Source organism: Topomyia yanbarensis, chromosome 2 (assembly GCF_030247195.1).
Source record: "Topomyia yanbarensis strain Yona2022 chromosome 2, ASM3024719v1, whole genome shotgun sequence".
Classification (NCBI taxonomy): domain Eukaryota; kingdom Metazoa; phylum Arthropoda; class Insecta; order Diptera; family Culicidae; genus Topomyia; species Topomyia yanbarensis.
Window position 1 is genome coordinate 380,292,543 of NC_080671.1, and position 24,839 is coordinate 380,317,381.

Consider the following 24,839-nt stretch of genomic DNA (forward strand, 5'->3'; position numbering starts at 1 on the left):
AATAGTTAACTGAAACACTTCACACTTAATTTTGTTCTACCGAATCCTAGCTTTTTCGTAACTTTTACCGAGTCTTACACAGCCGAGCAGTCAGCTTTGACCGAAATCTCAGTAGAAGTGACGTTTGTTTTGCAGAAACTCGGAAAATATATTGCTAAAAATAAGTAAATTAAAGCCACTTTGCTGAACTATCAGTAAAAATATGGCTGTAGCACTCTCGGCCATCAAGATTGAATTTTTTCTCATCTGAAAAAAAAAATACTTGGCGCCACTCATCGGTCCATTGCATATGCTCCTGTGCAAATCGCAGACGATATACACTCTTAGAAAAAATGAAAATTACATTTGACGTAAACAACGTAACGACGTATTTTCTATCCGATATTAGGATTTTACATTTATGATATTTAAAATAAATATTGTGACTCTTGATTTAAAACTTAGGCTGAATGACCTAGGAAAAGCCGAACAACTCACATTTTTACATGTAATTACATGTAAATTTATGGGAATTGGGACGCTCCTTTTATGTGCATCTGGCAAGACGTAAAGTTACACGACTTTTTTTTGGCTGTGTACCATATATCAACCTGGGTTTCGCCTTGCGTTTTATCCATTTGATGTGGTGTTGAGAACCCTAACAACAGTAGATTTGTGCCCTGGAAGATCGAGGTGGTTTACAATTTGACAGTAGTTTAAATTTTAGATTTTTCGTAGCTTCGTGATGAATTTGATCTTTTTGCCTGGCCGGCAATTTAGTGTTTCCCTTAGTACTTTTGGTGATTTTTGAGAAAATTTCGTACAACTTTTTCGGGTCTGCCAATTTTCCGAGCAATTTCGCGATTAGAAAGATACAGACTCTTTAGAACTCGAATTTGGCTTACTTCCACTTCGTCCAACCGTTTTGCTTTACCCATTTCTGAAAAAAAAAACCATATAATTGTTCAATGTTCCAAATTAACTATATCTGTGGCGTAGCCAAGGGGGGTTTTGGGGGTTGAAACCCCCTCCAAACTAAAATAACTGAATTGAAGAAAAATTGTTGATGCTAGATTAGCTTAATAAAATATTCAACTAATCCTTTCGGAAGTTTTTTATCGTGAATCTCATGTTTTATACATCATGAGAACTTTAGGTAAATTGTGGGAATGGGATCTTGTAACTAATTTCTTAATGAGGATGCTATAGTTGACAAATCATGTAAATATCAAACTAAATACCTGAATAAAAAATTTACATAGAAACTGATGAAAGACATCGTTTTTCGTTTATTTAAGTCAGAATCGGTTTTTATGATGTTTTTGTGTTATCAATTATATAAAAGTAGGATTGGAAATAAAGAAACTTTAAAAATTAAAAGATGAAGTTAGTGCCTTTTTATGGCGTATATATGGGCACTTAATTGGATAGCGTCAAGATCACATAATTTCGAAAGCCATCAACTTTGGAGGTTTAGTATCCCCGAAGAACATCTTCTGAAAAAATAATTTTGTGGATTCATATTCCCAGATGGATGTATTAAAACTTCAAACGAATTTAGTTCCACACCTGGCTGCCCTTTAAAGTATAGCAGTCCCATATGGATTTTGTCGAACATGAGTTATCTGTTGAATTGTATTCTGTACTACTACTGAATCATGATGCACAAATGACCAGGTTTCTTTAGCAAATATCGAAAAAATACCAAAAACATGGTTATCCCTGCGCAAAGCTTAATGAAAATGTAAATCTTGAACATCGTTTTTCTCGACTTGCTGTTTTTCAATATGGAACTCTAATGCTTATCTGTGCAGTTGGTGTCTTAAGCAACGTTTTCGAGAATGTTATTACAAACAACAAGACATGCATGCACCATGTGCTCATGGTATCGAGATATGTTAGGGTATTTGCGAAGATCCTTCAAAATAAGTTATTCTGATATTGCTGTATATGACCTATCTCTTCTGCTGTTTATAAACAATAAAATGCACATTTTATCCAAGCCACGTTTCTGAAGCTTGCAGTGATATTGAAGAAAACCGGATTTAATAAATTTCTATAAATATAGTTTTATGTCTTGATATGATACATATCTTCAACAAAGATGTTTTGAATGACATTCCCATCAACTTTGCTTATAACACCACGTATCTTATGATTATTTCTAGGAGGATTTATCATCAACAATATTATATCAGAAGATGTTTTGCTTTATGTTGGAAAACTTGTTGCTAATGGAGTCTTCTCCAGTTCACTCGATCCATGGCTTATTGTCGTCTTCGCAGGGCGCAAAAACTTTTCAGGTCTTCCTCAACTTGCTTCTTGTGTCTGTTGGATTAGTTTCGAGAACCATTTTTACCAAGTTGTCGTTCAAAATCACCCACCATTCCCAAGTTTCTTTGGAATTCGGGCATCTTTTGATACGATGTTCGTTTGTATCCTCTTCCCCACAAATATCGCCGTTCGTATCAACAATCTGACCTATATTATATGCTTTCAATATTGCTTTATTTAGGTTTAAATCGTTTAATAGAATGAACAACATTGATCGATCGTTAACATTTAGAAAGTTATGTGAAATGTTAGACCATAATACATCCCAGTTCATTTCAGCGTATGCTTCTTCAATTTTTGGTTTTATCGTATAGTTATTCAGAAAGTGAGAGTATAGCAACTTGGTTGAATCGAGTTGAATAATTGTTTTGATTTCATTGGCGTTTTCTAACCATTCTTTCGCATTTCTGCTAAGAGCTCCAGGATATTTAAAAGAAAGCAGAATTTTTTCCTGTTTCAAGATCCCATGACTGTCCCGATGATAAAGCATATTCTTTATGAACAAGGCTTTCGCTTTGGATTCAACTTCTACCAGTTGAATGCCTCCTTTTGGATAATCTAAATACAATTGTTCCCTTTGTGTTTTAAAAATAGCTCCTTTCCAAATAAATTGCGCAACAATTGATCGAATATTAGCGATATTCGCATTAGTGGGAGGAAATATTTGCTCCAAATGCCATAATTTTGACAGTGCATAACAATTGATCCAAAAACTCCTTTCTATTAGGCTTAGAGTCCTGCCACGATGTATGTTAAGAAGATATTTTATGTTGTTGATTACCGTTTCATAGTTAGCGTTGATCGTAGTAATCCAGTCTTTGCAAAATGTTATTCCAAGAATTTTTAAACAATCGACTTCCTTTAGTAAGTTTGGACCACAACACAAGTTACTGATCCTCATATAACCAGATTTTCGAAAATTAACGCGTAGATTTGAGTGGGTGGCGACAGAATGAAGGATTTCCATTATCAAATCAAATTCTTCGTCAGAACGGATAAAGCTATGTAGATGATCAGCATACGCTACTATCTGGATGAGCTTATCGTCTACAAGCACACCAAACTATCGTAAAGCTGACGCACCAGTGATTCAATGCACAAAACAAAGAGTGCCATGCTTAACGGACATCCCTGCCGCACTGAACGAAAAATTTAAATCGGTTGAAATATGACCGCGCGGAAATTTTTTCAATACCGAAAGTCTCAAAAAATAGTTTTTTTGCCATAAATCAAAATTTTGAAAGTATACAACATTTTTCGAACATTGTCTTGTGTTGCATTTGGCAAGATATACAACTTATACTAGGTCACTTGAAAAATACAAAATCACTGTAGCACCGTGTTATCATTCAGAAAACAACCCCATGCTGTACTGTAAGAATCGTAGTTGCTTCGGTGCCGGGAGGAGCTTCGCAACATCACAAAGTTTCCGGTGGCCAACCAAGGTCCAATCAGTCCTACGCTAAGTTGAATCACTGGTTGAAATGTTGAGCCACTCGGGATTTTTGGTATTCCTGGAAGCGATGGAACCTGCTTGTTGGATCTCAATTAATAATAATAATAAGTGGTTTCTCCGACCAGCGCTTTCTCGAGCTGTTAGATTTGGCGTTTCCTCAAGAGACAAATTATTTCCTTTACAAGAAATTTTATCCGCCTGTAGGTTTTATGGGCTGTAACCGTATTTTTCTCGGGCCAAGAATCCCCGCACTTCTTTCGTGCCAAGAGAGTATGGTTCGAGGTTGTGAGTGGGGAAGCTCTCTGTAGTATTTCTGTAAAAAAGTTATTAAAGCGTAGTTTAAGGGATATCATCCCTATGATTCTCTGCGCATTTGCCGCACCGGTCCTTATAGCAACAAAGGCACATTTGCCTGTATTTAGTGCAAACCAAGTCGATGGAGCATCTGCCTTAGCTAAGCAGGCCACCCGACATTAGTTTGAAGAGACATGCTATTTTGTCCCGTCCAGTGCAATCGCTGTTCAAAATCTTCAATCAAATATGCGATGTGAAGAAGGGGTCCCTAAATCGGCCAATCCCTTTCGCCACATGCATGACCGAATCGGTGACCGCACCGTCGATCTCAACTATGTGGACGGACATGTAGACGCGGTAGTTCTTCATGAAACACTTGCCGTAAGTACTTGCTTGATTTGAGCATATCTGGGCGAACTTTTGAGATATTTGCCATAACTGAATATTTCGGCATCAGTTTTTTCGAAATCTAGTGTTTTCAATAAGCTTCCCTCGTGGAAATAAATTTAACGGATGGTGAAGAAATAAATATTGGAATGAATTCTTCGAATTGTTGTATGATGGCGGCTGAAATTTGCGAATGAATTGACTGCTCAGTGAACTAATCTGTACGCACAGTTTCCCGGAAAAGTACTTCATCCGTTGCTTTCAAATAAGTAACTTCGAATGATGTTGTAGACAAATCTGCAGTGAATCTTTTTAAATTTAATGAAACATTCGTTTCTCTGTCGGAGAACTAACTACTGATAATTTTGATTTTTTGCGTAACATTCGGAAGATTTTCTCAAAATTAGTTATCGTGTTTTATTGATCCGTGTGTTAGTTTGACTCAATTTTCCATCGGCATATTTCGGCTTCTACGCATATTGTGTGAAGAAATAATATAATTGAGGAATGTATGCAAGAGACGCTGAAATCTTTAGTTGCTTTATGAATAAAGTAAAGATAAGTAATAAAATAAGTCGGGATAAATGTTAAAACCATTTCCAAGTGCACACCTAATTATTGCTCGAAAGTCGAACAGAAAATGAATGCCAATGTAAACACCAAAGGGACGCTAAATCGAGATTCCGCCAAGGGTGCCAGAAGTCCACGCTACGGCTTTAACACTACTACTAAACCGGCCTCTGACTGAATAGGGGGCTCGTGACCCTTCCCCCTCCCCCAGTGCCACTGACTGGAGCCTCATTTTGTATCGATTCTTTACACTTTTAGGTTAATTACCATTTAAATCGTGAAACTGATTTTGATTCAATATGAAATTGTCATTATATTTTAACATAAAGTTCTACTTTATTGATATTATTTTATTTTCGACAAATTTTTTGTAACCAAGAAAATTAATTAATATTACTAAAAATTATAAGCGATAGCACTAAATGATTGCGTTCGATATATTGTAATCCAAAATTGCCTTATCTTCTTAATGTAATTTGTAGTTCTCGCTTGCCGTATTCAAAAATTAAACGCACTAACGAGTTGAATGATGCTCCAATAATTATTCAAGTTTTGCTATTAAGCATTCCTTCAAGGTAGATATATAAGGATAATTAGATTAGGTAGATATTTAAGGATATTATTCGGTCAAATGTAGCTAAAATCTTCGCAATAGTCAAGAAGTTTTAAAATATATTACATATGAATTTACCTAAATTGTTACGAACAATGCATTAAAATTACGATATTTTGCATGTCCTATAAATGTCATGAAAATAGTTAGTCACAAAAAATGTTTTAATTTGTGTAAGGTTATGTGTTTGGCTATGCAGCCTTCGGTTTACAAAAACACTATTTTGTATTCATCCGACGTTTCGGTCCGTTTGGGACCTTTTTCAAGGTCTCTAAAAGGAAGAAAAGGAAGTTTATTATGCTTTTAAAGTGGTTGTTACATTGATTTTTACCGATAATGTGTGTTGGTTTGCACCAAGCGATTGTCATTTTACTATCCAGCTGTTGTAATCAAAACTACCCGATTAGAAAATGATTTTTCGCAGAACACTTCTTTCCGTGTACCCTCAAATAGCCGCTTCGATCGTGTCCACATCAATTTTCAAATTGAAACTCTAATCTTTTTACCTCAGAATTCGGGATAACTAGATTTCAACCAGCTGATAGAATACATATACAATGTGACAGTTGCTTGAGCTCGTATAGAGTGTGATTTCGGCGAAAAAGAAACTGCCCCTGAACAGAGGAATTTATTCACCTACCTATATGAACAACTCGGTCCGCCTTTTATTTTGTAAATCCCAGAGATTATATCAAATCCATTATGAAAATAATTTCAGAACGAATAGTCCTTTCGGATGCTTGACCCGGAGAATACCAAAATGTTCCTTCCTAATCCACAACACAACACAATCCCAGCTTAAACATAGCTACTCACCGCTTGCTGGTGCGCTCTGCAATTCGCTTACACCTCCGACACAGGCTACAACCTTACATAATATATAACAGCACACTGTAGTGCACTGAAAGAAAGGGTGTTCACTTTACACAATCTCGAACGAATCTCACTTTAACACAACGGTACAAAACACATTCACTTGCTTGCTTTGGCTTTGGGTCAAAAGTGCTGGTTCGCCATCAGTTTCTGTAATTAAAGTATGGAAAATTGCGGGCATGAGAAATGTGTCGAACCTTTGTTAGCTGAGTTTATGGTCCTCGCTAGAGCACCTATATAGTTGAGAGGGAAATGAACTATAAACGAGGGAACTTTATCGGATTGGCGAGGAACGATCTGTAGATATAGGCACACACCTACATAGTTCTGGAATGCTCGGAGTTAATGCTTTGCAAAATTGGTAATTGGCGAAAATGGTGGCCTTAGTTTGGTAACTTCATTATTGTGCTACTATTAGGATAAGAAATAGGCAACAATAATGGCATCACATTAAATTTTTAATGAATTTGGTTTTGAATGAATAAAAAATAATGATATCTTTAGGTTGAACGTATTTTTTAAGTATTTCCATAACATGACGCTCATTAGCGACCACCGTAACATTTTGCAAATTGCTTAAATTATTTGATGCCTAATCAGGTCATATTAAAATTTAAATTTATATAAAACTTGGTCCAAGGATACGATTTTTCAAAATTGTTTCTTTAAAAGCCTTAAAGATTTTTTGTTTGTTTGTATTTTTGCAGCTTTTTAATACTGATCGAAGTTTAGATTTCTTCACCTAAGATAACACCTTCACGATGTTGATGCAAAGCATATTTTTAAAACAGTTTGGCCAATAAAGTTTTGCTAACGACAGTACGAAAACATTTCTGAAACACGCATCACACGCCGTTTATGGTAGGCTTACCATTTACTAACGTACATTTCTGGATACAGAACTGTTGAAGGCGCATGTGTATTGCAGCTACTGAAATCTCTTAGATGACCAACTCGAATGTCTGTCCCGTAGTGGTTTTTGTTACTAGCCCGTCTTCCCCAGCAAAATGCTATCAAAGAGGCTAACTGTAATAGTCCCCCAGACACCGATGCGAACAAAAAGTAAATTGTTATGATACCGCATTGAATTCAACTAAACAGTTCTCTTTGGGACTATTAAGTAGGTATTTGTTATACAAGTGAGTAATGGTTTCATCCTCAATATCCCTTTTCCCGATGCTGTCTAAGAAATTCTTATAAAAGAAATGTATAGAATTCGCTCAATCTTTCAAGATTTTTTCCGAGGCCCGGAGGGCCGAGTCTTATATACCAATCGACTCAGCTCGACGATTTGGGACAATGTCTGTGTGTGTATGTAACGGACAAATTCTCATTCGTGTTTCTCAGCGATGGCTGAACCGATCTTATCCAAACCAATTTTAAATGAAAGAACTAAAAAACAGTATGAACGCTATTAATTTGTTTTTGATTCTGATGTTTAGTTTCCAAGATATGAATGTTTGAATGCGTAAAAATGGCGTTTTTTGCAGTTTTTTTGAATTATCTGCCGAAATTGACAATATAGATAAACAATTTATATGTTTTTAGACAGCTTTACCTTTCGAACAAGCTATAGATTGTTGAAGTCGGACTATTATCAAAAGAGATATTTAACATTAAATACGGACGAAAGATTTTTATCATTTCCCATTGCCAGAAATATGACCAAAAATATGTAATCTATTATTAACGCCAAAACGGCTTATTTTAGGTCAATAGTATCTTCGGAGAATTTAATGGAGGCAATATGCCCTTTCTTTTGGTATTGTGCTTTTGCTGATTAATTCCCCTATAAGTGAGATATTTTCACAAATTTTCTTGGAAGTGATTATATCGAAATGATGCCTTCAGTATATTTGTAGCTCTTACTTTTGCGAATAATTTTACTGAAGACTTCAAATATCTATTTGGAATACTTTAAAAGTTATGGCTTGTTGTTTGTGGATTACTCTTTGTCGCCTATTTATTGTTCAATATAGTAATAATCCATTGAAATAAGCCAAACATTATTTCGATAAAACGAATTTTGTATTTCATTTTTCTATCTACAACCGCTAGAAATAATCACCGAACACTTTCAAGTTGTCTGGAAGGAACTTGATATCTGATCAGTGCAAAAATGTTCATTTGTGCGAACCTTCTGACTGCAATTTTTCTAACTTATGACCTTCGGATCGATCTGAAACATATCGGAAAATGAAAAGCGAAATAAATATTTCCATGCAACATCGTAGCCAAGAAAAGGTTTTGGGGTTTACACCATACAACCCCCCCCCCCATCACGCCCAAAAAAAATAATGGATTGAAGTTGAAAATTTATTGATGCTGACTGATTTAATTCAATATTACAATAACAATTATCTGATCCGTAGATTGATAACCTGTTGTTGTAAACATCATGAGGACTTTTGATAAATTGTCGGAATGGGGTCCTGATATGTAACTGATCTATTGGTCTTGATTTCACAGTTGTCTAATAGCATCAATATCAAATTCCTGCCTGAAAACATTCCAATAGAAAATTCCAGAGTTCTGTAATCAATCATAATCCTCAGATTTATTTTCAAATTGTGCTCGTTTTTGTAGAGATGTAGGAGATGTAGATGTAGATGTAGATAAGGAGTGAATTTTGAAGACGTCTCAAGCTCTATCGTCTACGATTTTAAAAACGCTGACTACGACAGCATCGTTAGCACGCTGTTGGATATAAACTGGGACGAAAATATTAACAATGACGACGCGAACGAAGCAGCGATGACGTTTTCTAGTATTCTTAACTACCTTATCGACCGCCATGTACCAAAACGAACAATTAGTACCGATGAACACCCTCCCTGGCAATCAACCGTCCTAAGACGTTTAAAATCTGCCAAACGAGCTGCATTTAAAAAATTCTCGAAGTATAAGACACTTGCATTACGAAATCACTACTTTCAACTCAACCACGAATACAAACAACAAAGCAGACGCGCCTTTTTTAGACACCAGCGAAACGTCGAGCGTAAACTGAAATCCAAGCCCAAGTCGTTCTGGAAGTATGTTAACGAGCAGCGAAAGGAATCCGGTTTGCCATCTTGTATGTCGTTTAATGGAGTTTTAGGCACCGATACTAAGGAAATTTGCCAACTGTTCTCCGACAAATTTTCAAGCGTTTTTTCCAACGAGCGCTTGCCACCACAACAAGTCGCTGCCGCCGCTAATTTAACTCCTTCTCTAGGACGAACCATCAACCGAATTTGTGTCGATAATGCTGCCATTCTTGCAGCAAATGCCAAACTGAAAGCATCTTGTTCCCCAGGTCCAGATGGTGTTCCCTCGATTTTTGTCAAAAAGTGCATCAGCGGGCTTCTTGAACCACTTCGGCGAGTCTTCGAGCTATCACTCACTACTGGTACATTCCCTTCCTGCTGGAAAGCAGCGCACATGTTTCCAGTTCATAAAAAAGGAAACAAATCGAACATTGACAATTATCGGGGAATCTCGTGTTTAAGTGCTGTATCAAAACTGTTCGAGCTGGTTGTGTTAGATCCTATTTTCTTTCACTGCAAACACTACATTGCAGATGACCAACACGGTTTCATGCCTAAACGATCGACAACGACAAACCTGCTCTCGTTCACAACATATGTAATGGATGGATTCGCTGACGGATTGCAAACCGATGCTATTTATATGGATCTATCTGCGGCCTTCGACAAAATCAACCATGATATCGCAATAGCGAAGCTGGACAAACTCGGCATTCATGGACAACTTCTGCGCTGGTTTCGTTCCTACCTCGATGGAAGGCAACTCCAAATCAGCATTAAGGACTGTCTATCTGCACCATTCTTCGCTACATCCGGCATCCCACAAGGAAGCCATCTCGGTCCAGTAAGATTCCTCCTCTACTTTAATGACGTCAATTTCACATTACAAGGACCCCGCCTTTCTTTCGCCGACGACATGAAATTTTTTCAACAAATACGGGATAAAACCGATGCCGAGCTTCTTCAGAGGGATCTGGACAGCTTTAGCACGTGGTGTGATCAAAACAGAATGGTTTTAAACCCGAGCAAATGCTTAATCGTTACGTTCACGCGGAAACGCCAATCGACTCAGTTTAACTGCCATTTCTTCGGCTCGAGCATTCCAAGACACTCTCACATCAAAGATCTCGGAGTCATCATGGATTCGGCATTCACATTCAAACCACATACGTCATACATCGTGGATAAGGCATCACGACAGCTTGGGTTCATCTTCCGAATAGCGAATAACTTCAGGGACGTATATTGTGTTAAATCGCTTTACTGCGCGTTGGTCCGTTAGAATATTGTTCAGCTGTTTGGAATCCGTACTACCAGAACGGGATTGACAGAATCGAGGCTGTCCAACGCAGGTTCATACGCTTCGCCCTTCGTCATCTCCCATGGCGAAACAGATTTCAGCTGCCGAGCTATGAAAACCGTTGCCAGCTTATACACCTCGATACACTCAGCATTCGGAGGGACTGCTCTCGAGCCCTGTTCGTCTCGGACTTACTCTCTGCCAGAGTGGATTGCCCTACAATCCTCGGACGTCTGGATCTTCAAGCCCGCGTTCGAGCTCTTCTTTAATAACTCCCTTCTGCGAGTTCCGTTCAGGAGAACCAACTATGGTTGTCAGAGCGCTGTAACCGGACTCCAACGAATTTTTAACAGTGTGGCGACGGCCTTCGACTTCAACCGGACGCGGAATGCTATAAAAGCGAAAATTTTGTCAATTTTAAAATGTAATTAGTTTAAGCAACCACCATTGGGGCCAAGGGGCTTGTTGGTGAAGGTAATAAACATAAACATAAGGGTCTTTATTTAATAGGAAGCAAAGTTAAAATTGATTTAATGTCTATGAAACATAGAACTGCTGACCAAAAAAATGCATAACTTTCAACATTTGCTAAAAATGTTTTGCCTTTCTCATTCACTCTAATATTCGTCAATCTAATCCCGACCCGGAGGGCCGAGTGTCATATGCCAATCGACTGAGTTCGTCGAGCTCGGAAAATGTCTGTGTGTGTATGTGTGTATGTGAAAAAAAATGTGACCTCGGTTTCTCAGAGATGGCTGGACCTATTTGCACAAAGTTAGTCTCAAATGAAAGGTACAACCTTCCCATCAGCTGCTATTGTTTTTCTTTTATTGATTGGACTTCCTGTTCCGGAGTTACGAGTTGAAGAGTGCAATCACACAACAAATTCCCATAAGAAACAGAAATGAAAAATTTTCAAAATCAAATTTGTATTTTTGATGCCAAATGACTTTAAAATGCATGAAACATTGAGATATTTGGCAAAAATTGACTTTTTTGGACTTTGGTACATTTTTGCCTTTCTTATATAGAAAGGTTATGCAACCACTTTAAAAATCGTCAATCATACCGGCCCGGAGAGAGTATGCAGTGTGGGGTTGCTACTTTAAAATTAAAACTAATTCAGTATCTCATAGTATCTCAAGATCGTGGCTGTCGATCCATTGTAGGTATGTGCAAATCATACTGAACATGTAATATTCATTTCCACCATTGTATTGAAGATAACCAGCCATGGAATCGTAGTCTGGACAAATGAGAAAAGCACAATTGCACCACTAGGAGTATTAAAACAGGTTTTTATTTTGGGAATGCGTCGAGTTGAGACGAAAACGTAATATGATTAATAACGAGGATAACACTTTCCGAATGTAGAGAGAAATTTATGAAAAATGACACTGCACGAATGTTATTATTGATATCGACATTATTATCGACATTATTTTTCGTGAATAAAACGAAATGTTTTGTTTATTTTAATAAACGTTTGTGTATATTACGAACGATTTCGTTGGTTTCACGAATTCATTTCGTTCATGATAGAAAAGTTTACGTATTGATTAGCATATTATTTTTTCCATTCGATCTTTTGGGATCGATGTTTGACAACACCGATTTTTTTTAATTTAAAAAAATCGATCTGGCCAAATCGATTTATTGTAGTATGAAGAAATGGTCGTTTGATGAACGAAAGTTTTCGTAAATGTTACTATTTTGGTGTACATTGGGCGAATGTTATCGTTGATAGCGACATTATTTTTCGTGAATGAAGCGAATAGTTTCGTTTATGTATGTATATTACGAACGATTTCGTTGGTTACAATTCATTTCGTTCATCTTAGAAAAGTTTTCGTATTCATTGGAATATTATTTTTTTCAATCGATCTTTTAGGATCGATTTATGACAACAACGATTTTTTAAACTATAAGGATCGATCTGGCAAAATCGATTTTATTTCAACCTGCTCGCCTCTATAAAGGACTAGCTAATACCCATCGCGCGTTACTGCGACTTTCATCGAAATAGGAGGAAAATACAATTTGTTCCGCAGCGCCATCTTGCGGGCAGATAATCGCCAACCAATAGCTCACAAACACGCTCCATAACAAATGCCTACTGTGTAAATTTTTATGGAAATCGGTTCAGCCGTTTAGGAGTCTATAAATCATATACATACAAGCTTTGATTTTTATATATATATATATATATATATATATATATATATATATATATATATATATATATATATATATATATATATATATATATATATATATATATATATATATATATATATATATATATATATATATATATATATATATATATATAGATAGATAGATAGATAGATAGATAGATAGATAGATAGATAGATAGATAGATAGACTAGAACGTTTGTGGTGTGAAGTATTGGCCGCTTGATGAACGAAAGTTTTCGTAAATTTTACATATTTAGTGTACGTTGCACGAATGTTATTGTTGAAAACGGCAATATTTTTCCGGAATGAAACGAAATGTTTCGTTTATTTTAATAAACGGTTGTGAATATTACGAACGATTTCGTTGGTCGCATTAGATCTTTTAGGATCGATGTTTGATAGCACCGATTTTTTTAACTTAAGGGATCGATCTGGAAACATCGATTTTATTTCAACCTGCTCATCATTATTGAGTACTAGAAAGATTGCGGTGTAAAGAAATGGCCGCTTAATGAACGAAAGTTTTCGTAAATATTACTTATACACTGTACGAATGTTATCGTTGATAATGACATTATTTTTCGTGAATGAAACGAAATGTTTTGTTTATTTTAATAAACGTTCGTGTATATTACGAACAATTTCGTTGGTTTCACGAATTTATTTCGTTCATCATAGAAAAGTTTTCGTATTTATTAGCATATTACTTTTTTCATTCGATCTTTTGGGATCGATATTTGACAACACCGATTTTTTATTTAAAAAACCGATCTGGCAAAATCGATTTTATTGTGGTATGAAGAAATGGCCGCTTGATGAACGAAAGTTTTCGTAATATTTACTTATTTAGTGTACATTGCACGATTGTTGTCGTTGATAACGACAAAATGATTCGTTTATTTTAATAAATGTTTGCGTATAATAAGGACGATTTTGTTCATTTCGTTTATCTTAGAAAAGTTTTCACATTTATTACCATATTTGTTGCAATCGTTCTTTTAGGATCACAACAATGATCCATGACAACAACGATTTTTTTTTATTTTTTTAACTGGCGAAATCGATTTTATTTCAACCTGCTAGAAAGATTGTGGTGTGAAGTAATGGCCACTTGATGTACGAAAGTTTTCGTAAATTTTACATATTTAGTGTACATTGCACGAATGTTATTGTTGAAAACGGCAATATTTTTCCGGAATGAAACGAAACGTTTCGTTTATTTTAGTAAACGGTTGTGTATATTACGAACGATTTCGCTGGTCGCACGAATTCATTTCCTTCATTTTAGAAGAGTTTTCGTATTCAATAGCATATTATTTTTACATTGCTCCAGCAGAGAAAAACTCAAACTTCTTCAAACCAACGAGCAGTTCGTGATGGCTTAACTGGATCCGTACTGCGCCGGATTATGGATCAACTGGAAGCGAAAGTGGTTCAGGAAATCTTCCTGAAACCGGAGGACACGGATACAGTTACTAAACAGTCAGACCGAGACCGAGTCGTGATGATCAACAATTATTGACCCATATTCTACCTCTCTTTTGACGTTGACGGTTTGACGAATGATGCTCGTAAATATTACGAAGACTTTCGTATATAGCAGTGAACAATTCGTTTGCCTAATGAAGCCGTGTCGTAATAAGCCAACGAAAGTCGTTTCGTGGGTTTCACGAAAAACTCGTAAGAAAAAATATAAAAGTTTCAATTGAACTACGCATGATTCATAATATGTACGAAAAGTTCGTATATTTTATGAAAATTGTCTGTACGAATCTATTTCGCAGCGATTTACTAATATATTTTCTATCAGTGTAAAATACACCATGAGATTGATAAAAATGGGTTTTTTATTGTATGTATTATTTACTGTGTTTCACATTAATAGTTACATTCCATTTTCGGGGATTTTTTTTATTGCATCGAACTACAACAATTTTTAGGTAGTTTTCAAGGGGTTATTTTAAAGACTTCTTCCAAAATTTAGCAAATCTATTCCAATTCGTCTTCCTATATGCATTTTACCGTATATTTTTCTTAAAGGGTTTGTGAAAATTATAAACTATTTGAAATTTTTTAATAGTTTTATTTTTTATTTAACCGAGATTTTTTAATAAATAGTGACCATCGCTTCACAACGTAGTCTATTTTTCAAGGCTTGCGGTGAGCACGATCTCTCGAATTGCTGAACTGAAAATAAGGAATAGAAATTAATCTATAGTATTCTTTACAGATTTAACTCGCCGCGCAGATAGCTCTGAATTAGACTCGCTGGTGCCCTAAGACGATTTCGCTAGATTTTCAGAGCACTGTGCACCCAGTGCATTAACGCAAGTGACAGAAGGTTATCGAAAAGTTTCGTGAAAATGAAAATTCCAGTTATGATAATGATTTACCCAAACTGTTCGTTTTCGAGAAGTTTTTATTTGTTCTTCGGCGTTAGGATTAGCGATAATAATTCAAATCAAGGATACTACTGGGATGTCACCTTTAGAAAACGTCGATGTCAAAGTAAAATTTGGAACTATGCACGCATGCACTTCAGAGATAGCGTGATATCAGGAGCTGCTATTTTATTCTTAGTTCTCAGTCGCGTTGGAAATTTGAGTAAAGTATAAACTTCAATTCGATTAAAAAAAATCGATTTTTTTTGGCTCAGTACAATATTCAGTTTTCCCACCATAATGCATTGATTGAGGAATTTAGATATTTTATTAACAGAGCATTAGCAATAATTCGTTTGCATATGTCTATTTTATAGGCCATTTTTTTCGCTTTCCCATTGATTTGGTTAGAGATTTGTAGCACTGATGTTTTCCTATGCTGATTTGAGCGATTCTCTGAGTCCTGCCACTATCCCATGTAGTATGTGTTATCAAAAACATCGCGAAGCATTAAGTTCTAAATGTTCTCAAGCGATATAATATCCGAAGAGAGTGATCAGAGTTTTAAGAAATGTCTCATCACACTGTTAGGTGTATTAAAAGCGTTTTTACGTAATATTCGATTTACGTAACTTTTTTTAACTAAATTCGAAATAACGAACTCTTTTTGGAAAGTTTGAGTTCGTACATTACAGCAAGAAATTATTTACTTATGTATTCGTAGTTAATTGTTAGTAATATAAATTGGGTATTTTCGGAATGGGGTTGGCGAGTATATGACGGAAATCGATGCCTTGAGCCGTTTTGGAATAAAAGATGGTGACTTCCGATTCAGATAAATTCTCTATAACTTCAACAATATGGGTATTTTCGGGATAGGGTTGACGAGTGCATGATGGAAATAGAACCCATATTGTTCTTTATCAAGAATATTGCTCAACCGCCAATCGTCAAATTGAACTTGGAACAGGTTCCAATCGTACATTTTCAGCATCTACTTGGCAAACCTATTCCAAAAATACCCATATTGTTAGGGTTATCGAGAATATTGCTCAACCAACGAATATTAATAAGAATGTGAAGCAAACTTTTTTTACGAACTAAATCCCAAATAACGAACACTTTTTTACGAACTAATTCAATTTACGAATCCCCGGTTTGGTTCGTAAATGGAGGTTTCAGTGTACTATAAACTTGGATCGGGAACCTGATTCCAAATTAAACAAAGCAATACTGGCAGTTTATTTTCTTTTGTGAAATATGTTATAAAACCTACTTTTCCGGCTCCGTTAAACTACCATATTGATCCGTATCAAATAAATAAATGTGTTAAATGGCTTAAATCTATCTATAACAGATGTGAAAGAAAAAGTTCTTGGTTTGATCAATTATTTCTACCACAATTTAAAAAATAAATTGTATCGTGATTTTTGGACAACCCCATATGCTTATTCGAGTAAAATATCAATAACATAGCTATATGTAATAAATATTTAAAAATTTCTCTCAAAACAATAGCGCCAGCGTGATTTACAGAGCTATAGAAAAGTTGAAGATGTTCGTGACGTTACAACGCAATGAGATATCACTTTTCCTGAGAAAGGAGCGCTGTAACGTATTTATGGAATGAAATCGTTGTAACGTCACGAAAGAATGTGTCAAAAATGATTAGTCGCAAAGAAACGACGATAGAGGATTTTTTGCTTTTTTTTCTATTTGGCCCATTTGACAGGTATAAACCGCAATCAAAACAATAATGTTCCTACCACCGATGCCAACAGCAATCCTAATACAATGTTCCGTATCTATTGATTCACGACAAAAGTTTTGGTAATCACTCGAAAGTAAACCTAGAGTTCCATATCTACTTTTGAATAGGGCTAATAAGATTTGTATAAGAACTTTTGTTTTGCTGATTTCTCTAAATTTGTTATAATTTCAACACAGAAAATATTTGAAACTGATTCTACCAAGGATAGAGATATTGATTCATGTGCATCTTCCATGAGCGGAATAATGAGCGAAACGAGTTTGTTTACAAAAATCTCATTACCCATATTGAAGAATTAATATTGAGTTAATTACGACTTCTACATGAATGATTATCTCTATTATATTACTGCAAAAACTAGCTAATGGCACAGCCAAGTTCATGCAGTTAAGTTACACCAAATGTTGCTTGGATGTTACTCGCCCCTCCATTTGTCTGCCTTGTAATGGAAATTTGTTATTCCATGATGCTCGATTAGATCTGGCTTTGATATCAGTGTATAAAAACATGTCAAAACAAAGCAATCTCCAGCATCAAAGCAGACTCAAACTCAAAAGGCACATTTCCCTCTTATGTTGGTACCATACCGTCATTCTTTAATTATCGCTTTGCCTTCTTCCCTCACTAACAGCCATGCAGGCATCCAGGAGCTTACTGTCCCGTTCGTCTATTCTACGTTAAACCGTTTTTGATGGACCTTTAATTCGGCCTTCAGATCCAACTATGATCCACTTTTCTGACAGGCAGTGGTATGGTATTTGCCTGAATAAATCGAGTCTTTTATATTCGAATAAAAATTCTAATAGGGAAATGCTGTAAATGCAGAAAGGCAAATTGCAGCCATGCAACTGCACGCCGCCGATTCATTCGAACAAATACAAAAAAACACAAATCCTATGGAAAGACTTTGCATGGTGAAAAAGCAAATCATAAGGTCCTACCTTCTGCAGCCAACAGAAATCGTACACCTTTTCAAAATGTACTCTGCTTGGTCGGAAATTTTTGAGTGACAGCTGCAAATGGTAAATTCGACGCGGTACCTCCCCCATACCGCAGTACTACATACAGTTGAAAATGAGTTCAGCAAAATGTGCCAGAGACGAAGAAAAGGTGCATTTTTATCGCACAGCTCAAATCTCTGATGATCTTGAAACGGAATCGGGGATCTGTTGTCCTAGCGAACGATATGCCGCCGGCTGGTTGGAAATGTACTCTCTTCGAAGGGCAACAAAGTGCCACAAAGTGCATTGATTCGTAATGGAATGGGCTATTTGACACTCGATGCAGGTAGAGTACAGTGAGATGGGATCATTTTGAAAAATAAATATATGTTAAAATATCTATGTTTTACGGGACAAAGCATGACATATGGTAAGCTAAAAATCATTTATCGTGTTTCTTTATTCGACAAACCTCACCATATATAATATAAAATTCTGCAAGCTCAAGAGTTCATTATTAACATCAAAAATCAATTTCAAGTTTTCGAGCTTATTTTCACCAAGCAGACTCGCGAGAGATCGTCTTCAAGCACTCCAAAATTGATTACGAGAAGTTACTTTGACCCGGTTAAAAACATTGCTGAGTTTGAAAGGTTGGATTTGAATGTTTCGTGTTCCACTCGTCAGTAACTGACACCAACTTGCTGCCAAATAGACGATACATCCAAACTAACACCGAAGATGGAGCCAGTTAGTCACTTAATCCGAACAGTTCACACATCATGCGTGCAGAGCCGGAGCGTGCGGTTGGTCTGGTTGGCCCCCGCCAAGAGCGCTATCCTTGAGGGGGCGCTAAAATCTTGATCTGCTTTGTAAAATAAGCGCGAATAAGTTTCCCATTTCCAACTAAATTATTGTCGGAGCGCCGAGTTGGAAATGAGTGTCAACGAACATATTTGACTTGCAAGACGCTGCAAATACTTACAAAAATCGTTTTTTAAAGAACTGTGATTCACTGAAAAAGTGCGACAAATTATTATGAGCCCAATGAGATCCAACAAGAACCGAATGAGTCGATTTGACAGTTTACCATGATTATGAATCTTTAGAGCGAATGAAACAATATGAATGACAAACATTGAACACTGCTTGTCTACACGGAATAAAGCATCGCCAAAACAGCTGTTATATCCAACACAATCGTAAACAGTGCGCTTCTATCAAGGTGAAGCAAAGTCCTCTCATGATTTCCAAATTGGCATAGCTACTGCTAGATGGAGCATTTGAACAGACTTTGACAACATCGCACAGTGGCACGACTTAGAATAAAACGTGGACTAAAGACCAAACTTTTCCATATCGGTTCAAATAGGACGGTTTTGGGTAATTTTGGTACGTTGAATTCGTGTTTGATATTAAAACAATTCGAAAATTAACATATACTATTCCTTAGGGTGTCTCAGAAATTTTTTTTTTTCGGGATCGTTCTTAAGATTTGTGTATATTAATTTTCTTGTGCTTATTAACACTTGTAAAATGATATTAACACTTGTGAAAACAATTTTCATTATACATTAGGTTGGCTCAAAAATAATTATTTTGTTGTGAAGCTTCACAATTTTATTTAAAGAAATTTTTGTGCGCTGAATTCTTATTTTGGTAATAAAAATAGAAATTAATTACTACTTATTATAGTGGCTCAAAAGTAAGTTTTTTGTGTTTTATAATGATTTTTTTTCGATAGTGATTTCGGAATTTATTTTCCATATTGAAAAGAATTGATTGACATCTCATTATGGAGCTTCAGAAATGACTATTTTGTTTTTACGGATCGAATAAGATGTGTTCAACTAATTTTAGAACGTTTCATTTCAATTCATTAGTGGATTACTTGATATGAAAATTACATTTTCTTTCATTTTCAAAACAAACATTTTGAGCGTCTTAGTGGAATGTTTAATTACATTCACTAATCAAAAAGATGGGTAACGATTTTTTTCGCAAGTGTTTTTTTTATAAATTACTTAGATTTCCTATTTCATATCTTAAATAAAAATAAATTCAAAAACATTTTTCGCTTATATTCAAAAATGGTCTTATTTGGATAATATCGCATACCATTAAGCTATATCAGTGCTATGCAAACTCGGATCAAAACAGTTTCACCAAATGACTAGAGCTCAACTGTGTTCACTCAATTTGACAGTTATTGTGTATGCAAAAAATAGTTCCAGAAACATTTTATGACATATTTCAAATGGTTGAAAATATTTACTGATTTTTAAACATTCTTAATACTTTTACCACCTAAAAAACCATACTTCCTACTCGGCTCCTTACTCTTGATCACTAGTAAAACCCTTGTAGATCATGCTCTCAATGTTATTTGAAAGTTGTGCATGCATTAATGTCATTATTCTAGCTATAAAGTGATTATTCAAATTCAATGTCAGTAATAACCATGCGTCTCCATTCACAGTTTTTTTTTTAATTTTGACTGCTTATCGCAAGTTTTCGTAAAACAAGCATAGGCTTATTTTAAAGATAAAATTAAAAGCTTTCGAATGAGTATAGTGTAGTCACGGGCATTCACGAGCGTCGTTGTTGTTATTGAATTAATAAAATTCAATTCGAATTCAATAAAAAATCATGGCAAATAGGTATCTAAACAGTAACTAAACCAACTAGTTACTTATTTTTGGCGATTTTACGATGTGATTTTATTACATGGATAATTTTGGTGAAGTAATGCAATGCATAAAATCAACTGTTTTTTTGAAAAACGAAAATAACCGTTCCTATGGTCAAATAATGCGAAAAACACTTGAGTTGTGCCCTTCAAAAATTTGTCAAAAATTCATTTTACGTTCACAAATCACCTAAAATCTCGCTAAAATATCTCGGATGGCTCAGTTGACACGAGAAAAATACTAGTGAGAATATCGCACAACCTTCATATATGGAATTAAGTCCGGGCTCGCCCCACTGTGTACCGGGTCTTATTGCCACAATGGCCCATTTGCTTGTATTTATTGCAAAACATGATGCGCGATACAAACAGCCGTACAGGCAGTCGAGCCGTGTTGAATAAGACGTAATTAGACAAAGCAGGACATCCGATACGGGTTTGAAGCGACATACAAAACAGCCAACCCCGAGCTTCAGCAGATACACGCTAAACCATTGGACCGGTAATCACACCGTCGATCTCTACTTTGTGAGCAGGTATGTAGATACGGTAGTTATATATACTCGATGTGTTACCAGTATTGTAATTTGCTTGCTTTCGATAGGATATCACAATTCTAAAATTGGTGATCTTTCGATATATTTGTAATGGCTGAATATTTCTGTGTCAGTTCTTTCGAGATCGTGAGCATACGTAGCTGATTATCTTTGACCCACAAGAAGAGCAGATATGATTCGATCGAAGTCCGAGTCTTCGATGACGAATCAACTGTGTCTTTTCCAAGCCTAGCACAAAGTGAAATTTAAAAGAATGTACTGAAAGAAACGGAAATTATGGGACATTGAAACACAAATTAGGAAATGGTAAAGCAAACATGGTGTCACCTATCTTTACTCGCTATATGGCTGGATGTTACCGATTTTCTTAACACAGCACATAAAATGGGTAAAAACCTACATCAGAAACAGATCATAAAAGCATCAATTTTTCACACGCATGTGCAAAGCATGGGTGGGTAATATCCTGGGCATATTCCAAATGTCGTAATGGCACTTGAACTGGTAATTCTATTCCAATGATATGCACAATATTGAACAAATATATCAAACTCCTAAAATTGTCTCCAATTTATACTGCCATTTCACGCATAATTGTCCCACGTTAATTTTTGAGCATTTTCGGTTTTTTTCGTTAAATGTTCCGTTTCAGCGTATATTTTCAGAAAACACACAAATCATACAGTCTTTTCCAAGAACTAGTTCAAAAATAACTAGTCTGTTTGTCCTATTGTTTCATTTCCCGGCTCTGCATGTGTGAACGCCTAAAGCAACTGGCAGGTACCGAGTGATGCCTGAAGAGTGGAACAGGAAGCATTCAAATCCAATATTTTTAAATTAGGTTTTTTGCTCTCATGCGCAAATTAGTTTAGCTAATTTATTTCCATTGAAAAAACTACAAAGGGCAGCCCTACGGGATTGCACGAACTGTAGACGTAGGACTATACTACTTATTGTAAAATATTTTTTCTCTTAGTACATTTACAGTAATAATAAATCAAATATATTTCTTACGTACAGTTTAAGCACAACCAATTAGCATCGAATGTTACATATTGAACCACACCTTCTTGGTTATCAGGTCATTTTATTTAAAGTAGGTGATCGAATCCGATTAAACTTATTCGAGAAGATGTGAAGAAAGAAGACAGAAACCCGTGACCGAGCTAATATCTGGAACTAAATTTTTAAAGCACAATATCAGCTTTTAAAAATTGTAAAAACTATTCGATTGTGTGTCGTAAAAAACCCGAACCAATGAAGAAAAATCAAATTTTAGACAATATATAGATCAACCTTTCTATTATATTTTGACATTATTGTAATTTTCCTAAAGTACGCATACAAATATAGCGAATGCGGTGATCTTAATCACATAACGAAACTATAAGTATATAAGAATCGAAAACAATTTATAAATGAATAAATAAGTGGAAATGAATCAAAAAATTGATTGAACGTTAATAATAAACTTTCGTTGTGCTTTCCATCGATCCGAGTAAATATGTTGCTAAGAAAGTTTTCGTCTTTGCGCAACGAAAGCACAGATTGCCATCATGCAGGTCACGCATGCAACCGCTAACAAACAGGGATGTCACACTGAAATCTGTGTTTCGGTTAAAAATATTTTTTTGCGATCAGTGATAACCGACACAGAAAAAAATCTGTGATGAATTTCCGAAATATCACAATATTTCCAAAAATCTAGCATCTGTGATAAAAAAAATCTGTGACACCACAGAAAAATCACATAAATATGGTAAACCTGCTTACAAATTAGATATACCTACCTACACCTCAAACATTGAACCCAAGCGCACAAAGCAAAATGAGTCGACGCTGACGATGATGGGTAGGTCGAAAGAGACAACTAGTACCACGACACTATGTTAACCGTGTTTTCAAATGGAGACCGAATGTACAAGCGATTTTGTGTAGGAATAATTGTGATCGAGATTGTACATAAAAGTGTGCTGGAAACGAGCACAACACAAAAGAAAGCGTAGTGTTTGAACGGACAAGCTCAGTCGCGTGTTGGACGGCACTGGGTAGCATACCTCCACAGCCAGTGTAACGGACTTCTAACTCAGCTACAGTGGCTGTGAAAACACACAGCGCAGTGATCTGCTACGCCTGCCGCTCAACAGGCTACTGAGCTTGTCCGGCCAAATCCGTTCTTTAAATAGTCGATGATGACGTCATTCATAGAAGCGTAGCACAAATCTGTCGTGCCAGACTTGGGAATCGCTATCTTCTGTGTATAAATGTGCGATATTTTGACTAGGTTGCACATTATTTAAAATTTTAATGTCATGACATAAAAATCTTTGGGTTTATCTATTGGAATCTATTCTTAGAAGTATTTTGGGCGATAGGCGCAAAAAGTTTGAAAATTTATCGTGAAATGGTTGAATTATATGCGTTTAAAATTGGACCACTTTTCGTTACATACCATTTTTGTAGAATTTGCAAAGTGCACCCCCATATCGAAAACAAAGACGTAGTCCTACGTCAAAAAATGTTTAACAACGTCCGGGAAAAACGGAGTGGTGAAAGATGGATGTGATTTTTCATCTGTAGCGTTTTTTCACGAACAAAGGGTTCGTAATACAGGAAAGTTTTTCGACTTTTGTCAAAGTGTTCAACAATGATTTTCTGGTTTACGCGTTTAATTTTTATTTAGTAAATAGCATTACGGGGAGTGAAGTGCAAAGAGACCGAAGAAAATGGTGCTAAATCAGTTGCGGTTGTTCACAGATTTCACCGCAATCTCTGGACGGACAAGAACACCGCAATCTCCGGAATGATACAAAAGATTTAATTGAGGTATGCTTTGGTGAGAATGTTCCATTCTTTATCCACATTACTCTATCTATTACTATTTTCCTTCATTATTCGCATATATGTATTTGAACTCTTTCATCTCTAAAATCTATTTTGGTTCCTATTGTTTTGTAAGATGGCAGGAGTAGTATTGGTTAACCAACGATTTATATTTGATACAATGGTTTGACAGCTGATGTTCTAGAGCGAATCAGTCATGACCATGGAACTAGACTCAGCAACAAACCTGCTGTCAGGAGTCTATAGTTCCACCCGATAGTTTCATTTTCAGCTCATAACTTCTATAACGTAAATTAATCTTTTTGTATCACTTATTTTCTTTCTGTTAGTCATCAACTGAACGAAAATAACCATTCTGCCGTACTCCAATCTATTTATACTTAAGGGATCACTTCAATGGAAAATGTATACCGTCATTGCAAGTATTCTAGGAGCACTGTTGATTACTTTGATGGGTTTTGACAAAATACGTATTGCGATAAATTGACCGTTACATTTGAAAAGGTCCTTTAATAGTTAATAATATGCGAATATATTATGTCGATTTTGCATGAAGCTGAACTCAGTGTCATGCCTAGCAATTTTTTCTCAATTGAACCAAAACCGGACTGAGGTCTAATCT

At 35.9% G+C, this 24,839-nt stretch overlaps 1 protein-coding gene across 4 annotated transcripts in view; it reads right to left on the reverse strand.

Moving 5' to 3' along the window:
* Positions 1-24,839, reverse strand: part of LOC131684666 (connectin) — a 698,123-nt gene that overhangs the window by 405,079 nt on the left and 268,205 nt on the right. For all 4 annotated transcript variants that reach the window (XM_058967732.1, XM_058967735.1, XM_058967734.1 and 1 more), the window contains one exon: positions 6,450-6,656. The gene's annotated coding sequence lies outside the window, so the exon portion shown is untranslated. Of the gene's footprint in view, positions 1-6,449; positions 6,657-24,839 lie in introns of those variants that run through there.